The 24,644-nt window shown below is 38.3% G+C and overlaps 1 long non-coding RNA gene across 1 annotated transcript; it reads right to left on the reverse strand.

Annotated features, from left to right (window-relative positions):
* Window positions 1-564: 564 nt before the first annotated feature.
* On the reverse strand, window positions 565-24,644 carry LOC117199973 (uncharacterized). The gene is made up of 5 exons (XR_007476557.1): window positions 23,793-24,644; window positions 23,429-23,532; window positions 12,972-13,107; window positions 10,158-10,344; window positions 565-2,000 (listed from the first exon to the last, which is right to left on the reverse strand). It is a non-coding gene; the product is annotated as an uncharacterized LOC117199973 (long non-coding RNA).

Here is a 24,644-nt window from a genome sequence, read left to right on the forward strand (position 1 = left end):
TCTCCTTGGGTTTATCCTGTATGGGATTATCTGTGTTTCCTGGACTTGGATGGTAATTTCCTTTCCCATGTTAGGGAAGTTTTTGACTATAATCACTTCAAATATCTTCTCGGGTCCTTTCTCTCTCTCTTCCTCTGGGACCCCTATAATGTGAATGTTGTTGCGTTTAATATTGTTCCAGAGGTCTCTTCGGATTTCTTCATTTATTTTCATTCTTTTTTCTTTATTCTGTTCCACAGCAGTGAATTCCCTCATTCTGTCTTCCAGTTCACTTATCCATTTTTCTGCCTCAGCTACTCTGCTATTGATTCCTTCTAGTGTATTTTTTTTTTTTTTAACCTTTTTTTTTTTTTTTTTTTTTTTTTGCGGTACGTGGGCCTCTCACTGCTGTGGCCTCTCCCGCTGCGGAGCACAAGGCTCCGGACGCGCAGGCTCAGCGGCCATGGCTCACGGGCCCAGCCGCTCCGCGGCATGTGGGATCCTCCCAGACCGGGGCACGAACCCGTGTCCCCTGCATCGGCAGGCGGACTCCCAACCACTGCGCCACCAGGGAGGCCCCTAGTGTATTTTTAATTTCAGTTATTGTATTGTTCATCTCTATTTGTTTGTTTTAATTTTTCTAGGTCCTTATTAAACATTTCTTTCATCTTCTCAATGTTTGCCTCCATTCTTTTTCCGAGGTCCAGGATCATCTTCACTATCATTATTCTGAATTCTTTTTCTGGAAGGTTGCCTGTCGCCACTTTGTTTAGTTGTTTTTCTGGGGTTTTATCTTTTTTTTTTTTTTTTTTTTTTGCAGTACACGGGCCTCTCACTGTTGTGGCCTCTCCTGTTGCGGAGCACAGGCTCCAGACACGCAGGCTCAGTGGCAATGGCTCACGGGCCCAGCCGCTCCGCGGCATGTGGGATCTGCCCGGACCGGGGCAGGAACCCGTGTCCCCTGCATCAGCAGGCGGACTCTCAACCACTGCGCCACCAGGGAAGCCCCTCTGGGGTTTTATCTTCTTCCTTCATCTGGTACATAGCCATCTGCCTTTTCATCTTGTCTATGTTTCTGTGAATGTGGGTTTTGTTCCACAGGCTGCAGGATTGTAGTTCTTCTTGCTACTGCTGTCTGCCCTCTGTTGGATTAGGCTATATAAGAGGCTTGTGTAAGTTTCCTGATGGGAGGGACTGGTGGTGGGTAGACCTGAATATTGCTCTGGTGGGCAGAGCTGAGTAAAACTTTAATCCACTTGTCTGCTGATGGGTGGGGCTGGGCTCCCTCCCTGTTGGTTGTTTGGCCTGAGGCGACCCAAGACTGAAGCCTACCCGGGATCTTTGTTGGGGCTAATGGAGGACTCTGGGAGGGATCACGCCAAGGAGTACTTCCCAGAACTTCTGCTGCCAGTGTCCTTGTCCTCATGATGAGACACAGCCACCCTCCACCTCTGCAGGAGACCCTCCAATACTAGCAGGTAAGTCTGGTTCAGTCTCCTATGGGGTCACTGCTCCTTCCCCTGGGTCCCGATGCACACACTACTTTGTGTGTGCCCTCCAAGAGTGGAGTCTCTGTTTCCCTCAGTTCTGTCAAAGTCCTGTAATCAAATCCTGCTAGCCTTCAAAGTCTGATTCTCTAGGAATTCCTCCTCCCATTGCCAGCCCCCCAGGTTGGGAAGCCTGACATGGGGCTCAGAACCTTCACTCCAGTAGATGGACTTCTGTGTATAAGTGTTCTCCAGTTTGTGAGTCACCCACCCAGCAATTATGGGATTTGATTTTATTGTAATTGCACCCCTCCTACCATCTCATTGTGGCTTCTCCTTTGTCTTTGGATGTGGGGTATCCTTTTCGGTGAGTTCCAGTGTCTTCCTGTTGATGATTGTTCAGCAGTTAGCTGTGATTCCAGTGCTCTTGCAAGAGGGAGTGAGAGCACGTCCTTCTACTCCGCCATCTTGAACCAATCTCCTCTCGCTGTGAAGGATCTTATATGTGAAATCATCATTCCCACATAATAATGACTGTCGAAGAAGAAGAACACTTTTTAGTTTTTTGAAATAAAGAAGAGTCATTAAGCTATTGAAAGTGCACAAAGTCAGAATTAATGAAAGAAGAGTTGAGACTGATAATTTTCTAGTATACTGGTAGTACGGTCAATTATTTGATGGAAAAGCCATTTCAACCTAGAATTGCATGAAACTCAGATAAAAGAAACCTGAGCCATAAAATAGCTAAGAAGGAAACCTGAACTTACCACAGAAGCAATTGCTTAAGCCATGCAAGACCAAAGGTTTTGCCAATGCTTATGTACAGAAACTGGAAGTTAATACCTGAACCGCAGCTATTATCAATATTTCATCCTATATAATGTCATATATAGTAAAATGCATATAATTCTTTTTTCAATCATTCTTATCTAACCCTCCTGTCTTTTTAAGGAACCCATTTGGAGAACCCTTGTGGATATTATTTTAGGAAGGCATCTGTGGCATTCATGGAAATGCTCAGATCTCCTTTCCAGAGAACTTTGTGCAAGTACTGGGGTTGGCAGACAACCTCCAGAGGCCCAACCTTTGGATCCACCATAATGTTCATGCAAAGGCCGCACTTTCTTCAGGCTGCACCCAGCCAGTGACTGGCTACTAGGGCCGGGACATTTCTGCCCAACACCAGACTCTTCTAAAGGGCAGTCTCTGCTTTGTGGCTCCCCATTGACCTGATTGATGCAGTGTAGGAGCTGTAGTATAGTCTGAAGCTCTTCCTATTCAATACATCATCATCCTTCCTTCCTTCTCTCTTTACACAGGTGCTAGACCTTCATCACAGTCTGATGCTTTCCTAGCCTATTCTGCTCCCTCTCCCCTACATCTTTCACAGGTGTCTGCTCCAAAAAATCCTTCAACTATCTAATTCCATCTTGCCTTCAGCTTCTTAGATAACTTGAGATGATATAGCATTTGAATTAAGTGGACCCCCAATTTGCAATAGAGATAAAAGTTCTTTTAACTTTTAAGTACATTTTTAAAGAACTTTTAGGCACTGCTTAAAATCTTGTTCCAACAAGAGTCATTGCTGTCTGAATGTGTTTTAGATTACTTACTTACAAGGAGGCCTCGAACAGGCCCCTTATCTGAACAGTGGAGCTATTACTGTTTACAATGCTGTGAGAGAATCTTCAGGGACTTGGCTTTCTCTCTGACCCAAGTACAATTTGCTCTTCAGCCAAAAAGAGTTACTTCGATGCCAGTTGGCCATCACTGCTGATTGGCATCTCACTGGCTATACTTTGCAAAAATATGCTTGATGATCAGGTTCAGAGTTCTTACATGCAGATCAAACCACTGGATCCAACAGATTCTAAAGAATAAGTGTATCATATAGAATTTTTCTCACATTTGTCTCTGCTTAAAATGATAACTTATTCCTTAAGGATGTCAAAATCTGATTTTAATATGATCAGATTCAGATTCAATTAATGAAAAAGGATAAATCAAGAGGACGAGTTTACTTACATTTTTCAGCCATGTATGTATGTATCTGTAATATGTTCATTTTCCCTGCAGATGGGTATGTAATATCATCCACTTTCTCACTTACACAGACCTCCTTCAAAGTGTCTTGGTTTTACACAGGCACTTTGGGTGCATAAGTGCCCTGGGTTCATTATAATACCCTGGGCAACTAGTGAGATTCATGAATATAATTTAAATAGTATGAAGAATTTCTTGATAAAACTCCAGTCAAATTTAATTTTTAAGCCATTTAGAGCAGATTATTTTCACTATGTATTATAATACCATCAGGAATTTGAGAATAGTGGATTTATATATTTCCTGTGTTATTATTTTCTATGTGCAATGACCTATTAAATTGATTACCTCACATAATTCACAATCCAACCCTATATGTTATGTTATTTATTATCTCTAATTTAAGATACGGAAGCTGGGTTTTAGAAAGGATGAGTAATTTGCTCAAGGTTACATAGCTAGCTAACAGTTAAGCAGGGATTTTAGTGTGCATTAGTCTGACCCCATGTCTGTACTTTTATGTACACATGGTACATCTTTCCTAAATGTCCTACATAATAGAAGATGCGGGCCATGCTACACATTAATGTAACATTGGGCAAGTCTTTTAACTTCTCCAGGAGAATTTATAAAACAAGCAAGGTGAGTTGGCCTCGAGCCCTAGACCCTCTCTGGGGTTCCTTCCTGCTGTAACATTCTTTTACTCTATAGCTAATCTGGATAAACTCCTACCAAAACACAGTCTGAAAAAATTTATATGCAGTGTAGGGTGCAAGCCTCTGCACATGCTGATCGGGTATGCCAAGTCTTCCTTCTGAAACGTTCTGAAATGGCTAGTACTCCCTCTACCTTAAAATAGAGTATGTATGGCAACAAAAGAAAAATGTCGTTTATAGCTTTGATGAATGGGTGTCCTGTGCTCCTGTTGGGGAGTATATCTAAGTGTAAACCCATGATTAAATCTCAAAACAAAGACATCATAATTTCAAACAAATGGATAGCTGTAAACTATATATAAACATGAAACTGAATTCACCCAAAGCTTTAAAAAAAAAAGCTTATACCCGACAAAATTTAAATTAGTGTTCCTTATTATAAATTCTAATTCAAGTAATAGTATTTGGGTGATAGGTCTCTGATTTCCTCCGCTGCACTCATCCTAAAGTTTCTAGTCTGATAACGCTAGCAATCTATAATAATGATAATATCTGAGATAAAGGCATTTGGATCTAGAAATGGTCATTTCAAAAGTATTCAGAAATCAGTGAATCATCCAAATGGAAAGTCTCCTATGTGCAGTATGATATAAATTATTTGTTCTCTTTGAAGGATTGGCCTCTCATACCTATCCTGAGGTTGAAAATATACAATTTCCATGTAAAGTACACAATTTCATGTTTGCAATAGCAAATTGATGCCACGTGAGCAGAGTGTTGCTGTATAGGCCAGGTGGCACTATGATACAATCATACAATTTCCTCCTCAGAGGTCTCTTCAGTTTTATTCATTTATTCCTATAGCTGTATACCACAGGAAGCCTTGAATGGATTTTCTGGCATTTTGGACTATAATAGAATGTTGTTGAATAACTTGCTCATCCCCCACTTGTTATTATCAGACAAAAAATAGGACATTGAAAAGTGCAGTTAATATTTAAATAGTCCAAAGCACTGAGAGTTCCCAAAAACACTGAGCCCAGGATTTAGTTTATAAAATTTCTTTCTCATGTGTTCTCTTCCCATCTGTTATTCCTGTCTTATCATCCACTTCAAGTTCAAGCCAAAATTTTGCCCAATGGACCTGCCATTGCATGTTTATTATTTCTTTAAAAACCAAATTTAGCATCATATTGAAGACATGTTGAATGATCAAAACGAATTCTGTAAAGCTCAGTCTTTCCTTCTTATTTTTTCCACAGTGGCAGCTGGAATAGAGGTGCTTCCATGTTCTTTAAGAACATTGCTCCTTCTCGTATGGATGCACTAAGCCAGACCTGAAAATATCATTTTCTTTTCTTTTACCCATGAGAGGAAATAACCCAGATTTTAATTTGGCAAATGTGCCTATGAAACAAAACTGAGATATTGCAGTTTAGGTGGATGGTCTCCTTTTGATACACCATCACCAAAATGAAGCAGAGAAACCTAGGTTTTCATTTTTTTGTTTTTGTTTTCCTGGTTGAAACAAAGAATTAAAAGGAAACAGAAGAAACAAACTCCTATCTTGCCAGAAACGCACATATCCACCCCGTCCCTGGAGGTGCGGCATGACTGATACGGCTCTTGTTAAACAGTAACTAATAGCAAAATGGCAAGCGGCTAAAAGGAAATTGGCTTAACAATTCTCAACCCCAAAGTGAAGTGTTGTAATGAAAGAGAAGCACAGAGAACAGGTGTAACTCAGTGTCTTGATGTTAAGTCATAAAGGAGAACTGTCAGGGTTTGAGTTTTGGGAGCAATGACTTCAGGCATGCCCGTATTTTTCTGGGTGAATAATGCTTAAGTTGTAGCTGTTTAATTTTCTGACTAATGCTACTATCCTACCTATCTGAGCCCATTCAGAATGACTTACCAATTATATACCAGGGCATACAATTTCAGATGATTATTTCATATCTCTCATCTCCTCTCAAACCTCCAACTCCTCTTCTCCAACCTCTCTTTTAGCTGTGACCTTGCTTCTTAATTCACCAAGAAAATTGAAGTAATCAGAGGAAAGCTACCACAGACCCACCCTCCACCACCGCTGCCACCACACCTACCCACCTTCCAGCAACTGTCCACGTACACCTGTCATGATCAATCAATTTTCCACTCCTACTAAGGCCAGACTCCCTTCTTGTGCACAAGATTCCATGTCACCTCACTCAGGACATTGCTGTCTCCCTTCTCTCCTGCTATTAATTTTTGCTCTCTCCTGATTTATTCCTGACATATAGTCACAATTATTAAGGAGAAAAACTGTTCTTGAGTCCAATTCCCCTCCCAGTTGTCATCCATTATTTGTAATTGACTCAAACTGGAAACAACCCAAATCCATACCAGCATGTTAATGAATACACAAATTGTGGTATATCTGTACAATGGAATATTAACAAAGAAAGATTGAACTACTGACACATACAACAACATAGATAACTCTCAGAATGGTTACATAAGCAGTGAAAGAAGCCAGGCCAAAAAGTGCATACTTCATGAGTCCATGTTTAGAAAACTTTAGAAAATGAAAACTAACCTGTTGTGGCAGAAAGCGTGTCAGTGGTTTTCTGTGGATGGGGAGAAGGATGACCAGGGAGGGGAAGGGATAACAAAAGGGCATGAGAAAACTTTAGATAGTATTGGATATTTTCATTCTCTTGATTCTGTTGACGGCTCCACAAGTGTACCCATATTTCAAAACGTATTAAACTGTATACTTTAAATATGTGTAGTTTATTATTTATCGATTATACCTCAACAAAGCTGTTAAAGAAACTGGAAACATCAGAGTGTATCACGTAGTAAGTTTAAATTTTGTTTCCTGAAAAGTTTGTTTCATTGTGTGTGTGTGTATGCAGCACTTGCATTTTCATATCAATTATCTCTCACTTTAAAAAACGATTTTGTAATTAATTAATTTCTGCCCTTAGGTATGTTTTTTGCACTCCCCTTCTGCTTCTCCTCCTCCTCCTAAATTCTGGAATTAAGTGCATAATTCATTTTTTTTCTCTTGTTTTTAAGAATAAAATAATTTAAGGCTATAAATTTATTGGGGACTTCTCATATATTATTTTAATGTAGTGTTTTCAGAGTCATTAGCTTGTTCTGGGCTTCTTTTTGACCCAAACAAAGATTAATTAAGAGAGCTTTTAAAACTACCTTTTATTGAAGTTTAATTTCTAATTTTATTGCTTTGTGCTCAGAGAATATGCCCTGATCAGCTTCTTCTAATTAGAATGAAATATTCTGGGAAAGAGTATATTAAAGTGGTTAGGAGGAAGCTCTGAGTCACACATGCTGGAGTTAGAATTCTGTTTTTCCCACTACAATAGTGATTTTGGGGACACAGATTAGATAAGTTCTTTAAGCTTCAGTTTCTGCCTCTTTAAATAGGTTTAATAATGTCTATCTCATTGTATTATTGTGGGGATTAAATTAGATGATAGATGCCAAAAAAACCTTGGCACGATGGCTGGCCTGAAACGGAACTAAACTCATATTAGCTAACTAGTATTAACATTGTCAATTCTTTTTTTGACTAGGAAATAATGTTTACTCTAACATGTATTCTCAAATTACAGCATTTAATCTAATTTATAGAACATCTTTAGTACTTATATTGTTTAAATCAGCTATGTCATTTTTTCTTTGTATTTCAAAGTGGTCTGCTTAAGTCTCCCACTAAAGTATTTTTTCAAGGACTTCTCTTTTCCAATCACTTCTTTGTATATTTCAATGACCTGATATTTGCTCCACAAAGTTTCATGATTATAATCTCTTCTTTGGGATACCTTGAATCAATATAAAGTGTTGACCTTTCTTCACTTAATCCAGTCCTTTTAGGCTTGAATTCTAGGTTGTTTCTTATAATAAAATGGTCACTGTTTTTTGCTTATTGTTTTACACTTACCTAAAGATATCTTTTTAATTTAAATCTTTATGTTACACTTTTAAGCCTTTCTTTTCAAAGACCATAAGATGGAATCTGACAAATTCATTAGTCTTTGTTTTTCAATAGAGAGTGTCAACGCAGTTTTGCTTAGGATTATGTATGTCTTTCTGCATTAATGCTTCTTAGAGGTTATTTTTTACTCTGGTATTTGATTATGTTTTGTTTTTTCTTTTTATTCAATTGATTTCTAAGATACACTCTTTGGAATTATTTTTATTAGAAAAATTAGATCTATTTTTCTGTGAATATGAATACTAAGAATGCAATGGTTTCCATTGACACATTTGTAAAATAATTTTCCACTTTTCTTCCTCTCTCAATTTCTCAGTTTTATTGACATCATCTATTATTCAAATTGAGAATCTATTTGATAAGATTCTTATGTTTTACAAGTTTATTTTTAATATTTGCATTGGAATTTTTGAACATTTAAAAATGACTTATTGATATTTTTAAAGTCTCTGGTTTGTGAGTTTTAATGTTTATCCACAGTTCATTTATTTTCCTCATTCTTGAGTTCTTTATTTAGTTTCCTCTCTTGGATAGCTCTAGCATATTTTTAAGTAATGTTTTAAGGGATGGTATCTGGATAGCACATTTTTTAAAGCCCTTGCATTTCTGTTCTTTGATGAGTATTTTGATCCATAGACTCAAATCCTTCTTCAGTTCAGGAAATATTTTATTTTCCTGTTGTTTCTTTGATCACAGACTTTGCACAGTATGCTCTATACATTTCTTCTTGAATTCCCATTAAACTCACTTTGTTCTATTTTCAATCTATGTGCTGGGTAGTCTCCATTTGCCCTTCAGCTCCATTTGTCCCTCAGCCCTTCCCTGTCCTACTATGTGTCTCAGAAAGCCAACCTCTATAGGCTGCATTGTCCAGTTTCTCTTGCCCCCTGGTCTGGCTGTCAAAAGGAACCAGTAAAAGATCAGAAGGAATGAGGAGTGGGGGGGTGGTGGTGGTGGTGTATTTACTCACCCTGTTCCCTTTCTACCAGGCCTCAGCTGGGACAGAGGCTGCGTTCCTCTACCAAATGTCACAGCTTCTGTTGGGCAGCACCTCTCCATTGGTTAATGGAGGAGAAAAATAACAATGTAATATAAAAATGTATAAATTAAATAATTACAATTTGGAATCTTTTCTATGAGTCAATAAATGGGGTGTTATGGTACAGAGTACCCTGAGGAGGCTACTTAGAGCCTGGGCAAGGAAACCTTCCCTCTGGAAATAACACTTAAGCTAAAAGATGAGCAGGTATGAAGAGCTGAAGAGAGAACGGTACACACAGAAGGAATTGTAAAGCAAAAAGCTTTTGGTGTTCTGGGAATAATAAAAAAGTCCAGTGTGACTGGACCATAGTGAGAAAGGACAGCCATGGAATTAGATGAAGATGAAGAAGACAAGCCATTAAAGTGTAATGGAAAGCCATTTGAAAGTTTGTTAGCAGGGAGAAATGTACCTTTTTAAAGGATTGTTTTGAAGGCTGTATGAAGGGTGAATTGTTGCAAAAGCGAAAATGGACAGTACAGGTAGTTGGCAGTTGTAGGAGTCCATGTGAGCGATGCTAAGAACGAAGATGGCAGCAGCCAATTATTCCTTTCTCCTTTTAGCATTTTTGCAGCTCTAAGATTTTTCACTCTTGTGTCTTTCATTCCAATCGAGAAATCAAACAGCTGAAAATACATTAAAAAACACGCAAAGAGTGCCTCTTGTTCCAGTGCCACTTTTTCAGCTGTTTGATCTTAGGAAATTTTCGCTTGCCTCAACTTCAGTGCCAGATTTGCTTCTACTTGAAAGTAGAACGTAAGGGCTCTTTTGGTTCATGTGCTGTTTGGTTCATATACCTTCAAAAACTGTCAGCAGTTGAAGGGTCTGTCTGTATTTCTTTTCTTTCTTTGCTTCAGCCATCTTGACTGTCCTAAGCAGCACTGACTTACCTTAATTTCCATGTATATTCCACTTGAAAAATATGCAAAGATTCAGACTCTACTTACAGTTAACCCTGCTGGTCTTTCACAGAGGCTGTGCCTTCTAATCAAGGTTATTCCTTATCACCATATGGCGGCAGACAATGAAGAAAGTAGATGGTGAGTCTCCAAAGTCCTTTGATGGCAGGGTCTTCTTTTACATTTCTTTCATACCCTTCAAAGTGCAGGGCTGAACCCAGAGTTGGTCACGGGCCTGGTGTGAAATCAGTGAGTGAGTGGACCTCTCAGAGTTATGCTTACAAGGTCTCTATGCAGCAAATTGTAGCAGTGACGCTTTTTATCTAATGGCAGACTTCATGTTCAATAGCTTCCCCTAAATCATTTAAACCTACTTCGGGTTTAATGGGCAAATAAACCTCCTCCCTCTTCTGTTCCACCCCAAGGCAAGGCATGATTCCTTGGTTTGCTCAGTTCACGGTGAGCCTATTGCCTTCTCTTAGGGGATTTGTTCTTCATTGCATTCAAGCAGGGTCCCAGTTCTACTTGGCAATAATCCCCAAATGCTTTGCATATGTTTTCCCATAAGGACTGGGAGAGACAAACAAATTTAGGGACAGCCACATCTATCCTAAAGTATAATGTGGAAAGTATGCATATTAATCTTCATCATGGTCCTAGCTTATATATTACGACTACAAAAAATTAGTTTTAGTTCATGTATCCAATACCTAAGTGAAGCAAATGGGGCCCAGGAAAAAAATGTAAGCTGCGTAAAAATCAGACAGATGTTCTTAGAACACCTGCCTTCTATTTTCTCTCGGTTTGACCTGAGGAGGAATTGGTATTAAAGGAAAGATAGATAGATAAACTAGCAGAGTTTATCTGCTACAGGAGGACACTTATGGCCTCCTGGGCTTTGTCTGCATGGAAGTGCCTGAGTCAGTTTTAGCCGAGTCAAGGCAATTGTCTAGGGAAATGCCTCAGTTGTCAAAAGAGTTGAAATGACTGGATGTCCATGCTACAGTGCAGTCATTTTGATTTTCTATTATCAAGCTGAATAAATTTCTAAAAAAAAGATTAACCAATGAAACACAAGCATGACCTAATAATAAAATCTGTGGAGCTATTAGTGCTAAGTGTTTGGATGGAAACTAGAGGAATCCACAAGAAACACTCTGTCCTTGGGCGTCTTATTCCCTAGAGGTGGGGACTGTGACTTGCTTCTTTTTTTCTTTTTAATTGATTTATTTATTTGTTTTTATATTTGGCTGTGTTAGGTCTTTATCGCTGTGCGCGGGCTTTCTCTAGTTGAGGCGAGCAGGGGCTACTCTTTGCTACGGTGCGTGGGCTTCTCATTGCCCTGGCTTCTCTTGTTGTGGAGCAGGGCTCTAGGCACATGGGCTGCAGTAGTTGTGGCTCATGGGCTCAGTAGTTGTGGCTCACAAGCTCTAGAGCACAGGCTCAGTAGTTGTGGCACCCAGGCTTAGTTGCTCTGGGGCATGTGGAATCTTCCTGGACCAGGGCTTGAACCCATGTCCCCTGCACTGGCAGGCAGATTCCCAACCACTGCACCACCAGGGAAGCCCTGTGACTTGCTTCTAACCAACAAAATACAACAGCTAAATCACAAAACCAAAAGAGATGGAAGGAAAGGAGCTGACCAAAATAATTTTGGGGAACAGTGTTTTGACTGAACACTGTAAGTCTAAAGATAAGTGTATACAAACATTTCACTACAGGTGGAAAATTTATTTCTCACAAGGATATGGATGGGAATTCTGAAACTACTTTTTTTTTATACTACAGTTGATAATTAAGTGTATATGTTATAGATAATAAGAGCCAGGTTTCTCACTTTCAGAGAAAGAAGTTACAAATGAGGAGAGGAAGAAAGTAGAATAAACCCTGTAGAGGTAGATTGGTGTCAGAGGCATCAAAATGGACTCATGTTTGTTTTTAAATATGTATACAGATAAGAAAGTAAATAAATAAATGAGTTAATACATTATCTTTATCCACTGAGAGTGGCTAAAATAGTGATATCCCAGTAGCAATGAGCACAGCTAACACCCAGAACTTATTTTCTAAATGTCATTCTCCAGTAAAAGCAACCAGAACTCCTTGGAAAACTGGTTTAGTCCAGGACTGAGTCAGGGAAAACACAAGATTAGCTTGAGCATCTTGTGGTATCTGAAATAAACGAAGCGCGCACACACACATGCAAAAGAATCGTGGCATATCAAAAGGGCACAGTTTTAGACTTCTAACAAAGTTCCCAATGGGCAAATTTAGAACAGCTTGAGTAAAAAAAAATTATAACCCAAAGAACAAAATAAATAAAATAAAATATATATCCATGAGTTCATACTAATATATATATATAAATAAATAAATGACCTAGAAGTGACAACTCTTCCTTACATAAGAAGTACAGTTAATACATGTAAAAGGAATGAAGGAAATTAAAAAAATCACCATTAGAATATCATACTAAGAATTGCTGTTGGCAAGTCCATTATGTTTGCTTAAGTCTATTGGCTAAAGTTTAATCAAAACAGGATTTTTGTCCAAAATGTCTAATTTACAAATCCCTTAGTCACCAAATGCATTCATCAATTAACACTTCTGATCAAGTATAACACTAATTAAAATAAAATTAAGACAACATACCAAAAAACATAATAGTTGATTAAATTTCTAATTTAATACTCCTATACAATTCCACTGTATTTTAAAAACCATCTGTTTTATTATAATTCCCTTTTTAAACACAAGAATGTTATAGTGATAAATGTTAAAACAAGGATTTTCTAATATGAAATGAATCTAAGATAATCAAACCCTACTTTTAACATTATTTGAGAAGAAAATAAATTCTACCTCTGCATTGTGCTTAGTTGTTATTTCTAATTTTTCTTTCTTAGCCCCATGGAGTTTCTTTCTGAGATCAGCAGTAATATCCAAGTGTGTTTCACTTTTAACCATTTGTTTTATATCAGATGAGGCATTCTTCAACCTATAAAATGGGATAAAAATAAAACTCTTATTAAGTAAAAAAAAAAAAACCTCAGGTTTTTTGCATAATCTCAAAATATCTCTTTCAAAATATTTAGTAATTACAAAGGAAAATTACTATTTTGTAAGTTAACACCTTAGCCAGATGATCAAGGTTAACATCCCCAGTATTAATAGCTACCATGATTCCTGATAAGAAACCCTGAGAAGGGCACATCACCCCTATGGTAGCCTTCCCAATTATACATAGCCTTAAGGTAATTATAAGAAACATTAGACAAACCCAAGTTGAGGAATATTCTTCAAAAGAATTGACCAGTACTCTTCAAAGGTGTCAAGGTCATGCAACATAAGAGAAGACTAAGGAACTGTCATAGATTGGAGGAGACCAGGAGACATTACATCTAAATCAGGGGTGAGCAAATATTTTTGTAAAGAGACAGATAGTAAATATTTTAGGCTTTGTAGGCCATATAGTCTTTGTTACATCTATTCATCACCATCATTTTAGTGTAAAAGTAGACAGCGATAATAAGAAAATAAATGATCATGGCTGTATTCCAATAAAAACTTTATTTACAAAACCAGAAAGTGGGCCAGATTTGGCCTGTGGGGCTGGAGTTTTGCTGATTAAAGTATAATTTAGGATCCCACGGTATAGACAAAGGAGAGTCAATGGAAAAAAAAAAACTGGTAAAATCTGAATTAGCTCTGTTTATTAGTTAATCATACCAAGATTAATTCCTTAGTTTTCATAAATATTCTATGGTTATGTAAAATGTAAACATTAGAGAAAACTGGGGGAATGGTATAGAGAAATTCTGTAAAATTTTGCAATTCTTTTGTAAATCTAAAATTGTTTTTTAAAAAACTCCAAAAAGTCCATTAGACAGATACATACATACATACTTAGATACATATATACATCATTGGAATTGAAAGTGCCTAAGAGAGCAGAGGCATGCTTAGTTACTGCAGGAAGAGTCAGTGCAAACTTGGTCAGAAGCATATTTGTAGGCCTGGTGAGCTTTGAAAACTACTACAAATTGAACTCTTATTTAAGTGTTTTTTCAAGTCACTAAAGTTTTCCCTCTAAGCATTTTTATTTTATCCTTGCGACAACAGACATGCTGGGAGCCATTTAGGAGATTCTTAAAATAACTTACATAAAAATTGTTCATTTGTAGAGAAAACTCTCACAACTTTAAAGAACTACTAAAAGTGCATTTATGAGCTGGTCAAAGCAAAGTTTCTTCTTATCATCTTCAAGTGATCCTTTAAATGATCCAGGTTAAACTGTCAATTCATTTAAAGAGTCTGAGGTCTTTCGTGTGCTTAGAAACATAAAAAGACCTGCCCAAAGACAAAGGCAGATAACTCTACACATACATATTCACAGATTTCATTCTACATTTCCTTTAAATCCACTTAAAAATGCTTAATTATTTTCCTGAGAAATATAGAAATATGTGGTGGGAATGGGGGTAGGGGTTGTGGCATTTGGACTTAGGCTGGAATTGAAATACCACTTCTTCCCTTGGTAGGAATCATATATATATTTCTGGCTAACTTTTTTTTTTGTACTCTTAAACAATACTTATAGGATCTTAGAAGATCACTTACCTTGGAAGTACCTGAAGTCATCAGCCATGAGGCAATCAACAAACTTTTATTAAGTAACTACTGTGTGATAACTCTCTCAGTCCCCATCTTGTTTAACTCAAATCCTGTTAGAGCAAACTCTAAAATCTATCACAAATATAACCATTTCCACCATCTCCTAAGTCCCAAACTAATACAAATCACTATTGTTCCTCACCTGGGCTCCTGTGTCACCTCTTACCTAATCTCCTATGTCCACTCTTCAGTTTGCTCCTCACATAGTAACCAGAACTGGAATTCAGATCACATCACTTCTCTGATATGTATCCTCCTATATTTTCCCATTTTATTAAAAATAAATCTGAACTTTAAAACTGGAATTCACATCACTTTTCTGATTAATACCCTCATATTTTCCCACTGAATTAAAAATAAATCCAAAATCCTTTTCAAGGACTACACAGTCCTACACAATCTCCCTCCTCCTTACCTCTCTGTTCTAATCTTGTTATTCCCTTTATCTGGAATGTTATTTCTCAGGATTTGTGTGTGTGTGTGTGTGTGTGTGTGTGTGTGTGTGTGTGTGTGTGTGTGTGGCTTGCTTGTTCCTACTTAGATCTCAGCTCAGATGTCAGAAAGCCTTCCTGAATTTCATGTATAAAGTTAGCCCCAGCAGTCTCTATCTCATTACATTCTTTTCTTCATAGTACTTGCTACTCTCTGCAGTTAGCCTGTTTCCTTTATATGGCTGTTTTCTTGAACTAGTCTCTTGAGGGTAGGGACTGTATCTGTCTTACCCACCACTGTACTTCCAATGCCCAAAATGTGTCTAGCATGAATAGGTGCTCAATGAATACTCCTTGTTAAAACTAAGTGAACCTGTGAATGAATTAATGCAAGGCACTGTACTAAGCAAATACAAGTATTCAAGATTGATTTCCATCCTCAGAGAGTTTATAATCTAGTAATTTGCATGACATACTATGAGAGATCTTAAAAGACAAGGGTAATGCAGGGTCAGGATGGTTTATAGGAAGGACTGATGAATACTGACTGAGGAGATCAAAGTGGTATAATTCAAAGTATGCATTAAAGAGTCAGTAAACTTTTAAAATGCAAAGACCTGTGGCTGCAGAAGGGGTGTGTAGACTGCCCTCTCCACTTAACCCTCCAGGGCAATGGTAAAGCCCATCAGGGAATGTAGCAGTAGACAGCAGACAGTGGGAAACAGGAGCAAGAATAAAGGGTTTATGAGGTCAGTTAAGAAAGCTTCTGCTCATTAAGTGACAGTTGGAGCTACAGAAGTAGAAGAAATTTTGTGGGAGAAGTGGGGAACTGATGCAGATAGAGGCAGAATAAATAACTACATCTAAGAAATAGGTAAACACAAAGTTACTACCAGGGAGAGAGACAGACGGAAAGAGAGACAGAGAAAGAAACAAAGAGAATGACCAGAGTGGTAGAAAGAGAGCATGTAATAGAAACTCATATTATTTATCAGCCATTTCAAGTCAATTTTGAAACTAACAAACACAAACATTATCTGGTAGGATTTTAACCAGAAGGATTACAGAAACCGAGGGAAAAGAGGTCCAAGAATGAAGAGTTGGCCAACAGGGTCAAACAACAAGTCTAGAGAACTGGGAATTGGGTTTGGCAATCAGGAGGTTGCTTCAGACCTTCTGGGAACAGCTCTAGAGAAGTGCTAGAGGCAGGAGGCAAAGTGCAGTGGGATAAAGATGACTGGCAGGGGGTCAAATGGAGGGAAGGCAATGAGTTTAGTTTTGTTTTTCAAGAAGTTTGGTGGTGAATGGAGTTACAAAAATGTGTACTTTATTTTTGTTTTGTTTTCAGTGTTTTTTGTTGTTGTTGTTTTGTTTTGTTTTTGATGGGAGGACATGCAGCCATTGCAAATCATCTTCTGGAGGGAGCATTGACAGGGGTGCCTGCATCACTGAGTGAGGCCTAGTCATGGAAATTACTATTGATGTGCAAATATGGTCGGTGTTGGAAGGATTCCCTCCTCATGAAGTGAAGGAAATTGGGGCCAGCCAATCTAACCTGTTAAATGTACTAAACTGAGTTAAATTTGGCTCATATACATATGTTTCTGTGAAATTCATCTGTTTCTACACTCTTTGTTTTGTTTTGTGTTCTCTTAGTTCTTTCCCATAACGTTTTCTTTTAAAAACTTTCACATTAGTTTGACTTAATTAGAAGAAATTAATTTTTTTCACACTTTAGTCAAGATAGATTAGTATATAGTTGGGCAATTGGGGAAAGTGTGTATGTATGTGTGTGCATTGGGTGATAGTACAAATTAAAATGATTTAAGGTGGATGGGTGAATAGGGATTGGGAACATATTAGGGGAAAAGGTAGGGACAACTGTAGTGGCTTTCTTCCTTCTCTGTTCACCCTCACAGTGTCTAGCATGACATTATGTACTTTGTATGCTCTCCTCTGCTGATGGCCATGACCAAGATTCAGCACAGCTCTAGAATTCCTGTTGCATTTTGGTGCATTCAGATGTGGCCTGAGGCATGTTTCAAGACATGAAAGGCTGAATCAAGCATGACACTAATTCTGTATCTAATATGAATCCTCCTAAATTAATAGCCGGGGTCTGGAAGTTGTTTCTCCTTCCCAAGACCCAAGGCAATAGCTAATTATTTCAGTGTGAAGGCTGCTAATGGAGCTGGAGAAGAAAGCCATTGAAAACTGATTTCTTTAAAGCTAAAGTAACTGAAGAAAACGTCATTCAATCAGTCAAGAAACATGTATTTGGCATCTAGAACTTACTATGTTCTGGGCAGTTAGATGTTTGTCATGAAATTTTAAATAATAAAATAGTTCCTGTTATTAATGGGCTCTACCCTAGTGATCTATGTAAGATGGTGGCCATGAGACAGGAAACGCTTGTCTCTGAGAGATATAAGTAGAAGTCATGACTTAAGAAAACAGATACGTTAACCTATAGGCAGATCCAACTCAGCCATGCGTGGCCTCTAGAAACCACATAGGAGGTATTGACAGTTGTTTGGACATTTACTGTAAAAGTCAAGAGGAGAACAAGGAAGACTTGAATTTAACAGGAGTCTTCTACCAGTTGTTCTGGCCACCAATGCCCTGAATGTGATTCTTTTGTTGCAGGATAATTGTACAAGAGGAACAGATAAGGTGGCATTATAAGATTTGAACAGTGGACAGAATGAAAGCAGAAGAACTTATGAAAACCATCTCTTGAAGGTGTAGTGATGAAAGCAACAGAGAAGTTGTGAGGTCTCCTAGGAGAGAGGGTACTGGGATCTGCCTGCCATTTCTATTCCTTCACTCCCCTTTCATGTTGTCTGTCACCTCACCTGTGGACTTGGGATCAGCCAGCTTGTTTGACTTGTTATTTGACTCTTTTTACTGCATTGAAAGCTGATGCTTCTGACTGACTCAACTGTAGATGCTTTCTGTATTGCTAACACTGGACTGTGTCTGAGCTCTGGTAATTAAGGCTATCTTTATTTTTTTTTTCTGCCTGAAGTGGGTTTTGCAGGATTTTGCCTGGTGAGAGTATTTTATTACTCACCACAGTCTACTGAAAAAAATGAGCTATTAAGTACTAAAAAGACATGGAAAATCTTAAACGCATATTATTAAGTAAAAGAAGCCAATCTGAAAAGGCTATATACTGTATGATTCCAACCATACGACATCCTAGAAAAGGGAAAACAATGGAGGCAGTAAAAAGATCAGTGGTTATCAGCGGTTGGAGGAGAGGAGGGTGAATAGGTGAAGCACAGAGGATTTTTAGGGCAGGAAAATACTCTGTATGGTACTATAATGATAGATATGTGTCATTATACATTTGTCCAAATCCATAGAATGTGCAACACCAAAAGACAACCCTAAGGTAAACTATGGACTTTGGGGAATTATGATGTGTTGATGTAGGTTCGTCAGTTGCAACAAATGTGCTGCTCCAGTGGGGGATGTTGATGGTGGGGAGGCTCTGCAGGTGTAGGGCAAGGACATATGGGAAATCTCTGTACCTTCTCCTCAATTTTGTGTGAACTTAAAACTGTTCTAAGATAATAAAGTCTTTAAAAAATCAAGTCTATTAAAAATAATTTCTAGAACATTACCAAAGTTATCATCATAATCTCCTTTCCATCTTTTGCAAACTACCATCAGGGGTTCCATTTTTCGTCATTAAAATTTTTTCTTTTTATTAAATATGACCAGTTAAACTAAGAAAACTAGAATTTGAGGTAATAAATACATTTATAAAATTAATTTTCATTGCACATTATTAATGTTTAATCTTTTTGTCATACATATTCAAAATGTATGACATTCAGGGGTTAAGAAGCTGCAGTATTCTTTCTGTACAAAGAGAATTTTAGAATTTTTTGTTCTCTGAGAATAGACCTCTCCATCTCTCTTCTAGATTTTCTAAATTTAATCACACTCTCAGGAAAGCTATATGCATAAAACTTGCAAATTGCATCCAAGTGAAATATTTATCTCACAGCCTCACAAAGCTTACATCCTTATACTCTGTCTGCAGTTCCCATTCTTAGAGTCACACCATTAGCTCAGGCTTTTATTACAATGTGGGCAACAGAAATGAAGACCATTATGTTTCAAAATCAAAATTAAAGGAGGGGGTATTGAACCACTGCATCCATTCTTGAGAAATCTTTCCTAAATTACTTCTCTTAAAGCCTTCCCTGGTGAACTCAGCCCATTTTCTCTCTATAGCAATAATTGACACTTTATTATATTTATTCTGAACTTCAAATTATTAGTATCACATACACATAATCTGATATATTATTATATACATTTTGGTTCATTAAATGGCTCTGTGTTCTGAGCTAGACCTTAAACCCTTGGGCTTTTGTCTCACAGCACCTTGCTCTGTAGTGGGTCTATGGTTTATATTCCATAAAAACTTGACTATCAGTTGACTATCGGAGACGTTACCAGAGAGCAACATACAGCTACTGGAGTTGTGATTACTTTGAATTCGAATTTGCTGCCTTCTGCACTTTGCTTAGCCTCTTTCTGCATTTTCTACCTTGCTACAGCACTGTGAGTTGCTGTCCTCCTACAGGCTGCAAAAATACCATTGTCCTGTGGATTATGAGTCTTTCTGCCTAGCTATTACTGAAAATTGTAAAGATCTCTTTAAGCTTGAGCTCCCTTCATCTGTGCAACGCTCAGGTCTGCTTTTAAAGCCAGTGTATTGTCCAGGTCCTCCTGGAGGAAGCCTCCCATCAGTCATCGTGTTCACTAATAATGTCAAACCTTTCCCACATTAGCCTTTTCATTTACTATTCTTTGGAACCATTTCAAACTTACTGTCAAGTAATAACCCACCATCATTTAACTCTGTACATTATGGCTTTCTTCCTTCCTCCACATTCAACTCTTCCTCCTCAAACACTCAACTCTCCTACCCCATACAACCTCTAAACTAGACATTACTGCAAAAGAGTCATGAGGTTTTCAAGCATTTCTCTGCCCTAACAATTTATTTCCAGAGTCGTAATGCATTTAATCTTTCTAAATTTCTCTGACCTTCTTAAGCTTTCATATAGGAACAGGATGCTCAGTTAAGTAGTGGAGCATGAAATATCCCTTTGCTGTTTGGTACAGGGAAATGAAGCCCTGAAAATCTATTTGAGGCATAATCATCTGATAACTGTTCAAACTCCGGGCGGAGCAAATCAGAAGCAGATTTATTACTGCTCCAAAGCAAGCTTTTGATTTTGATAAGAGTTTCTGCACAAGAAAAACAGTCATTTCATGCTGATATTACTTCTTATATTTTTGTTCAAGTTTAACAACCTATGCAAGAGTAATAACATTTCCCTCCAACTTCTGCCTTTCACAAAGAACTGTTATTCAGAGACTATAAGCCTTACAAGTCATTAATGATCATACTGACTGAATTATTTAGGAGAGCTTTCTGTGGACTCCATGATTTTAGCCCACACTGGAGCTGAATTATAGAGGTCCTATTTTCAGCATGAGGCTGTGATTCCCTATGTTAACTTGAACATCTGTTGATTTAGATATCTGCCTGCCCGGAAGTCATGTGGTTATCTTTTGAAATACATTAAATGTTAATGGGATCCTTAGGGGAGTCTTCTTTATGTAAATAGTAGATAATTCATATTCTGTGCTTAACGCTTTTCTTCCTGTTGATTTTGGGGTAGAGCTGATGGAAAGTATAATGCTTCCTTTAACCACAGGGTAGAGGTGAGGCTGGAGGGGTAGAGGGCTTCAATTGTCTGTTCCTCACTGTACATTTATTTCCAAGGCAATGTTTCAGGGTAGTAGAACAACCTCTTTGAGCACAAATGTTGGTAATGCATTTCTCAAGGCAAAATAATAAGCGAGGTCCAAATCCATTTTCTAGAACATTTGGGAGTGTTTTGAAGTAGTCCCGATGTTCCCTGAGGTTTGGAATTCCATGCTCCATTAGGAAAAGGTGGCTACAAATGTGATGGAGAGAGAGGCAGGCGTTCTTGGCACATTTGTGTGTGTTTTCTAACGTGGTTGGTTTGTGTGGTATGAACAAGTAAATGGCAAGTAGGGTGCATAAAAACCCAAGCCTTCTGGTCTTCTAACAAGTTGACCTGTGTGCCACAGAATGAGAAAGTATGGAAAACTCTTAAAAGGAAGACCAATTGTTATGTTGGCACATTTGTCAACAAATTGATCCTTAATTGTTCACACTGACTTGTTCAACACAAATGGCAAATGCCTTCATAAATCTAAATCTGCCATGGATTAAGGTTACAAAGAGTCCTGTTCACTCCAGGGCTTGGTAGTCCCTGTGCTGCTAATGCTCTTGTTTTAAAATTAGGGATTAATGGTCCTCTTCTAGGTGTCTGATGCCCTAAAAAGTTGCCCGACACCAAATGAAACAAACCTACGTCTGCTTCATGTGCATCATAAGCTAACCCTTTCCTTAGTGTTTTTCGGTTTCATGGGAGAATTACAACATAGTTTAAAAATGTGTGAGCTGTGAATTTATCTGTGTGATTACCAAACTGCAAACCACTTTATGGCAGTTATACAAGTCCAATGTGGATAAAGACGGCGAACGCATGTTTATGTCCTCCCTCTTCCTGTTAATTAGATTCAAAATGACTCCCATAACGTCAGAATGACCCCTCCCCCACCCCCAAATGAGAAAGTGGTGATTATTCTTGGGAGAGAGAGAGCACACGCACACACGCACTATGAAATCCCTGATGGAGGTAGAGGAGTGTGCGTGGCTGGAGGTCAGGCCAGCTTAAATCCCTGCTGGTCCATCTTTATCTCATCTATATAGTAGGCTCATGTACAAGCTTTTATTTGAATCTAGAGTCCAATGGCAACAAGTTAAAAAAACCCTGCTTTTTATCACAAAACAGCTAGCAAAATTAATTTTTGATGCCATGTCTCACTTCCACCCTCTTTCTACATCCTTATCTTCTTGATCTCTATCCCAGTCAATCGGTCAATTAATAAAGTCTCTATGGCCTCTTAGAAAGCTTAATTTGTAGCAGGAGTAGAGGATGGCACATTCATGCCTCAGAACTTTTTTGCAAGGCCCTTCTCACTACTCCATAATCTTTATCTGTACCGTTCTCACCTTGATGGCTCCTTTGTCTTCTGCTCAATTACCTGAGTCCTCTGCTTTCATCTAAAATTCTTTCTCTCTTTCTGTCTCTCTTCCTCTCCCTCATCTTACAATTCTCATTCCAAGAGGAACCACAAAAGATAGTGAGGCAGAGAGTAAGAGTCAGAGAGAGAAAAATGCATGACTATGGTACAGAGACAGCTATCCTCTCCTTTTCTGTATCCTAATTTATCCAACTTTTACTAGGATCTTTGTTCCTTTTATTAAAAATATGCATACAATTCTTTAGAGCAAAGCAAAGAGCAGCTTTAGCCACAGACAGCCGGTGCCTGGCATGTGTGTCCTCTAAGGGTCCTCATGCTTCCCCAGCCTGCCCCCCACTCCCTTATGTGCGTCCACTGCCCCAGACATGCCCACCTTCTTGCTGCACATCACTGGACAAAAGCAAATTCTCAGTGGATATGGAACAAGGGTTGACAAAGTTTTCCCAAAAGGGGCCAAATAGTTAATATTTTAAGTTTTGCAGGCCACATGGTTTCTATTGCAACTACTCAACTCTGAAGCTGTTACACGAAAGCAGCCGAAAGCCATACATAAATGAACAGGCATGGGTGTGTTTCCAATAAAATTATATTCATGTACACTTAAATCTGAATCTCAAGTAAGTTTCATGTGTCACAAAATACTTTTCTTCTTTTGTTTTTCCTCAACCATTTAAATGTATTAAAAAAAATTCTTAACTGGTAGGCCGAATAACAACAAAAAAACGCACAAGGCCATGGGCCAGACGTGGCTGGAGGGCTGTAGCTTGCAGACCCCTAATATAAAAGACAAACTCTCAGAGGCTAGGAATTTGATGCCAGTGACATGAAGTGTAATCTACTTCTATTTTGGCATGAGTCATGCACACAGGAGAGGCTCTTTCAGTACAATACGTCTCAAGGCTCCCTTAAGGCATCCAATTATCCCAAATCATAAGTGAAAAGACAGAACATTCCATCTTGAAAGAACTGAAAGTGACTCAGGAAGTCAGATTTTCAGAGAGCATCATGATCTACACATGCCAGCTTTTAAATTCTCATGGTTACCGGTAGTCTCCTCCTGTGGTAGGTTTTCCATCTGCAATTACCTCCATCTGTAAGGAGCCCGGAAAGCACTGCCACACAGATGATGTCACTCTCCTCAAGCATACCTGAAGGAGGGGAAGCAGGATTAGAAGAAAAAAATCATTTAAGGGGAAGAAAAGATATCCCCTCTGACAGAAGTTTCCCATAGCCAAGAAGCAATAACAGCACTGACCCAATTCTAAAATGGGTCTGGGAAGTTCAAAATTCAACTCCAGTGACCTCAAGGGTACAACACCGCCCCCCCGCCCCCACCAACTCTCCGTTCAGTAAAACGTGTCTTACAAGGAGAATAAAATTTCCAGGGCTTGCCCTTTGCTTCACTCACCGCAGTGTTTGCTTTTCACCTGCACTCGCTTCTGATCATTTTGAAACTACAAAGGGCCTTGACAAAAGACAAAGAAGAGCTTGGCTTCCTGTGAGATTTTCACCAACTTTGTTGCCTTCAGAGCTGGAGCCTACCATCTATATCCAAGCAACAAAATGACTGCATCATTTGAACAGCAGAAAATTGAGTAGGAACATTGAATTCTGAAGCTGAAGGACAGAGTACAGAATCAAAGGCCCTTGCTTATAAATGAGATCTGTTCAATCTTGCTCTTTCATGTATCTTCTTTTTGTTGTTGTCAGATTGTTTTCCCAACTAGATAGTCATACTGGGAAACTCTGCTTGAAGGCCATTTGATATGTAGAGGAAAAAAAAAAAATCAACATATAACTTGAAGAAGTGGTGCGTTTTCCAGAAATTAAAAGAACGATTTGTTGTGATGACATACCCTGTGGCAAGGGGATATTGTATTAGGACAAACAGTTCCCAACTTATAAGTAGATTGTGAGCCAAAATTTGTAAGTCAGTTGTTTGCAACTTGGAAGGCATTCGCCTATAGGGACAGTGTTGTAGGTGGTGGCTGGACACCAGCATTTAGTTGTGATGGCTTGTGTAATCCAGTCATACTTTTGAAATGGTAAAATGACACTGTTTGAGCTTCTCAGACTGAAGTATGCAGGGATTAACAATGAACATTTCAAGTCAGGGAATAAACATGGTACAACTTCCTGGCATGTTAATTTTGTTATAAAATTTAAGGAAGAATTCTTTCTGAATTAAAAATAAATATGCAGAATTTTGAGTAAAATATAAAATCCCTGAAAACTTTAAAGATTAATCATGAGACTTCAA

This window comes from Orcinus orca, chromosome 3, assembly GCF_937001465.1.
Source record: "Orcinus orca chromosome 3, mOrcOrc1.1, whole genome shotgun sequence".
In the NCBI taxonomy this organism is placed as follows: domain Eukaryota; kingdom Metazoa; phylum Chordata; class Mammalia; order Artiodactyla; family Delphinidae; genus Orcinus; species Orcinus orca.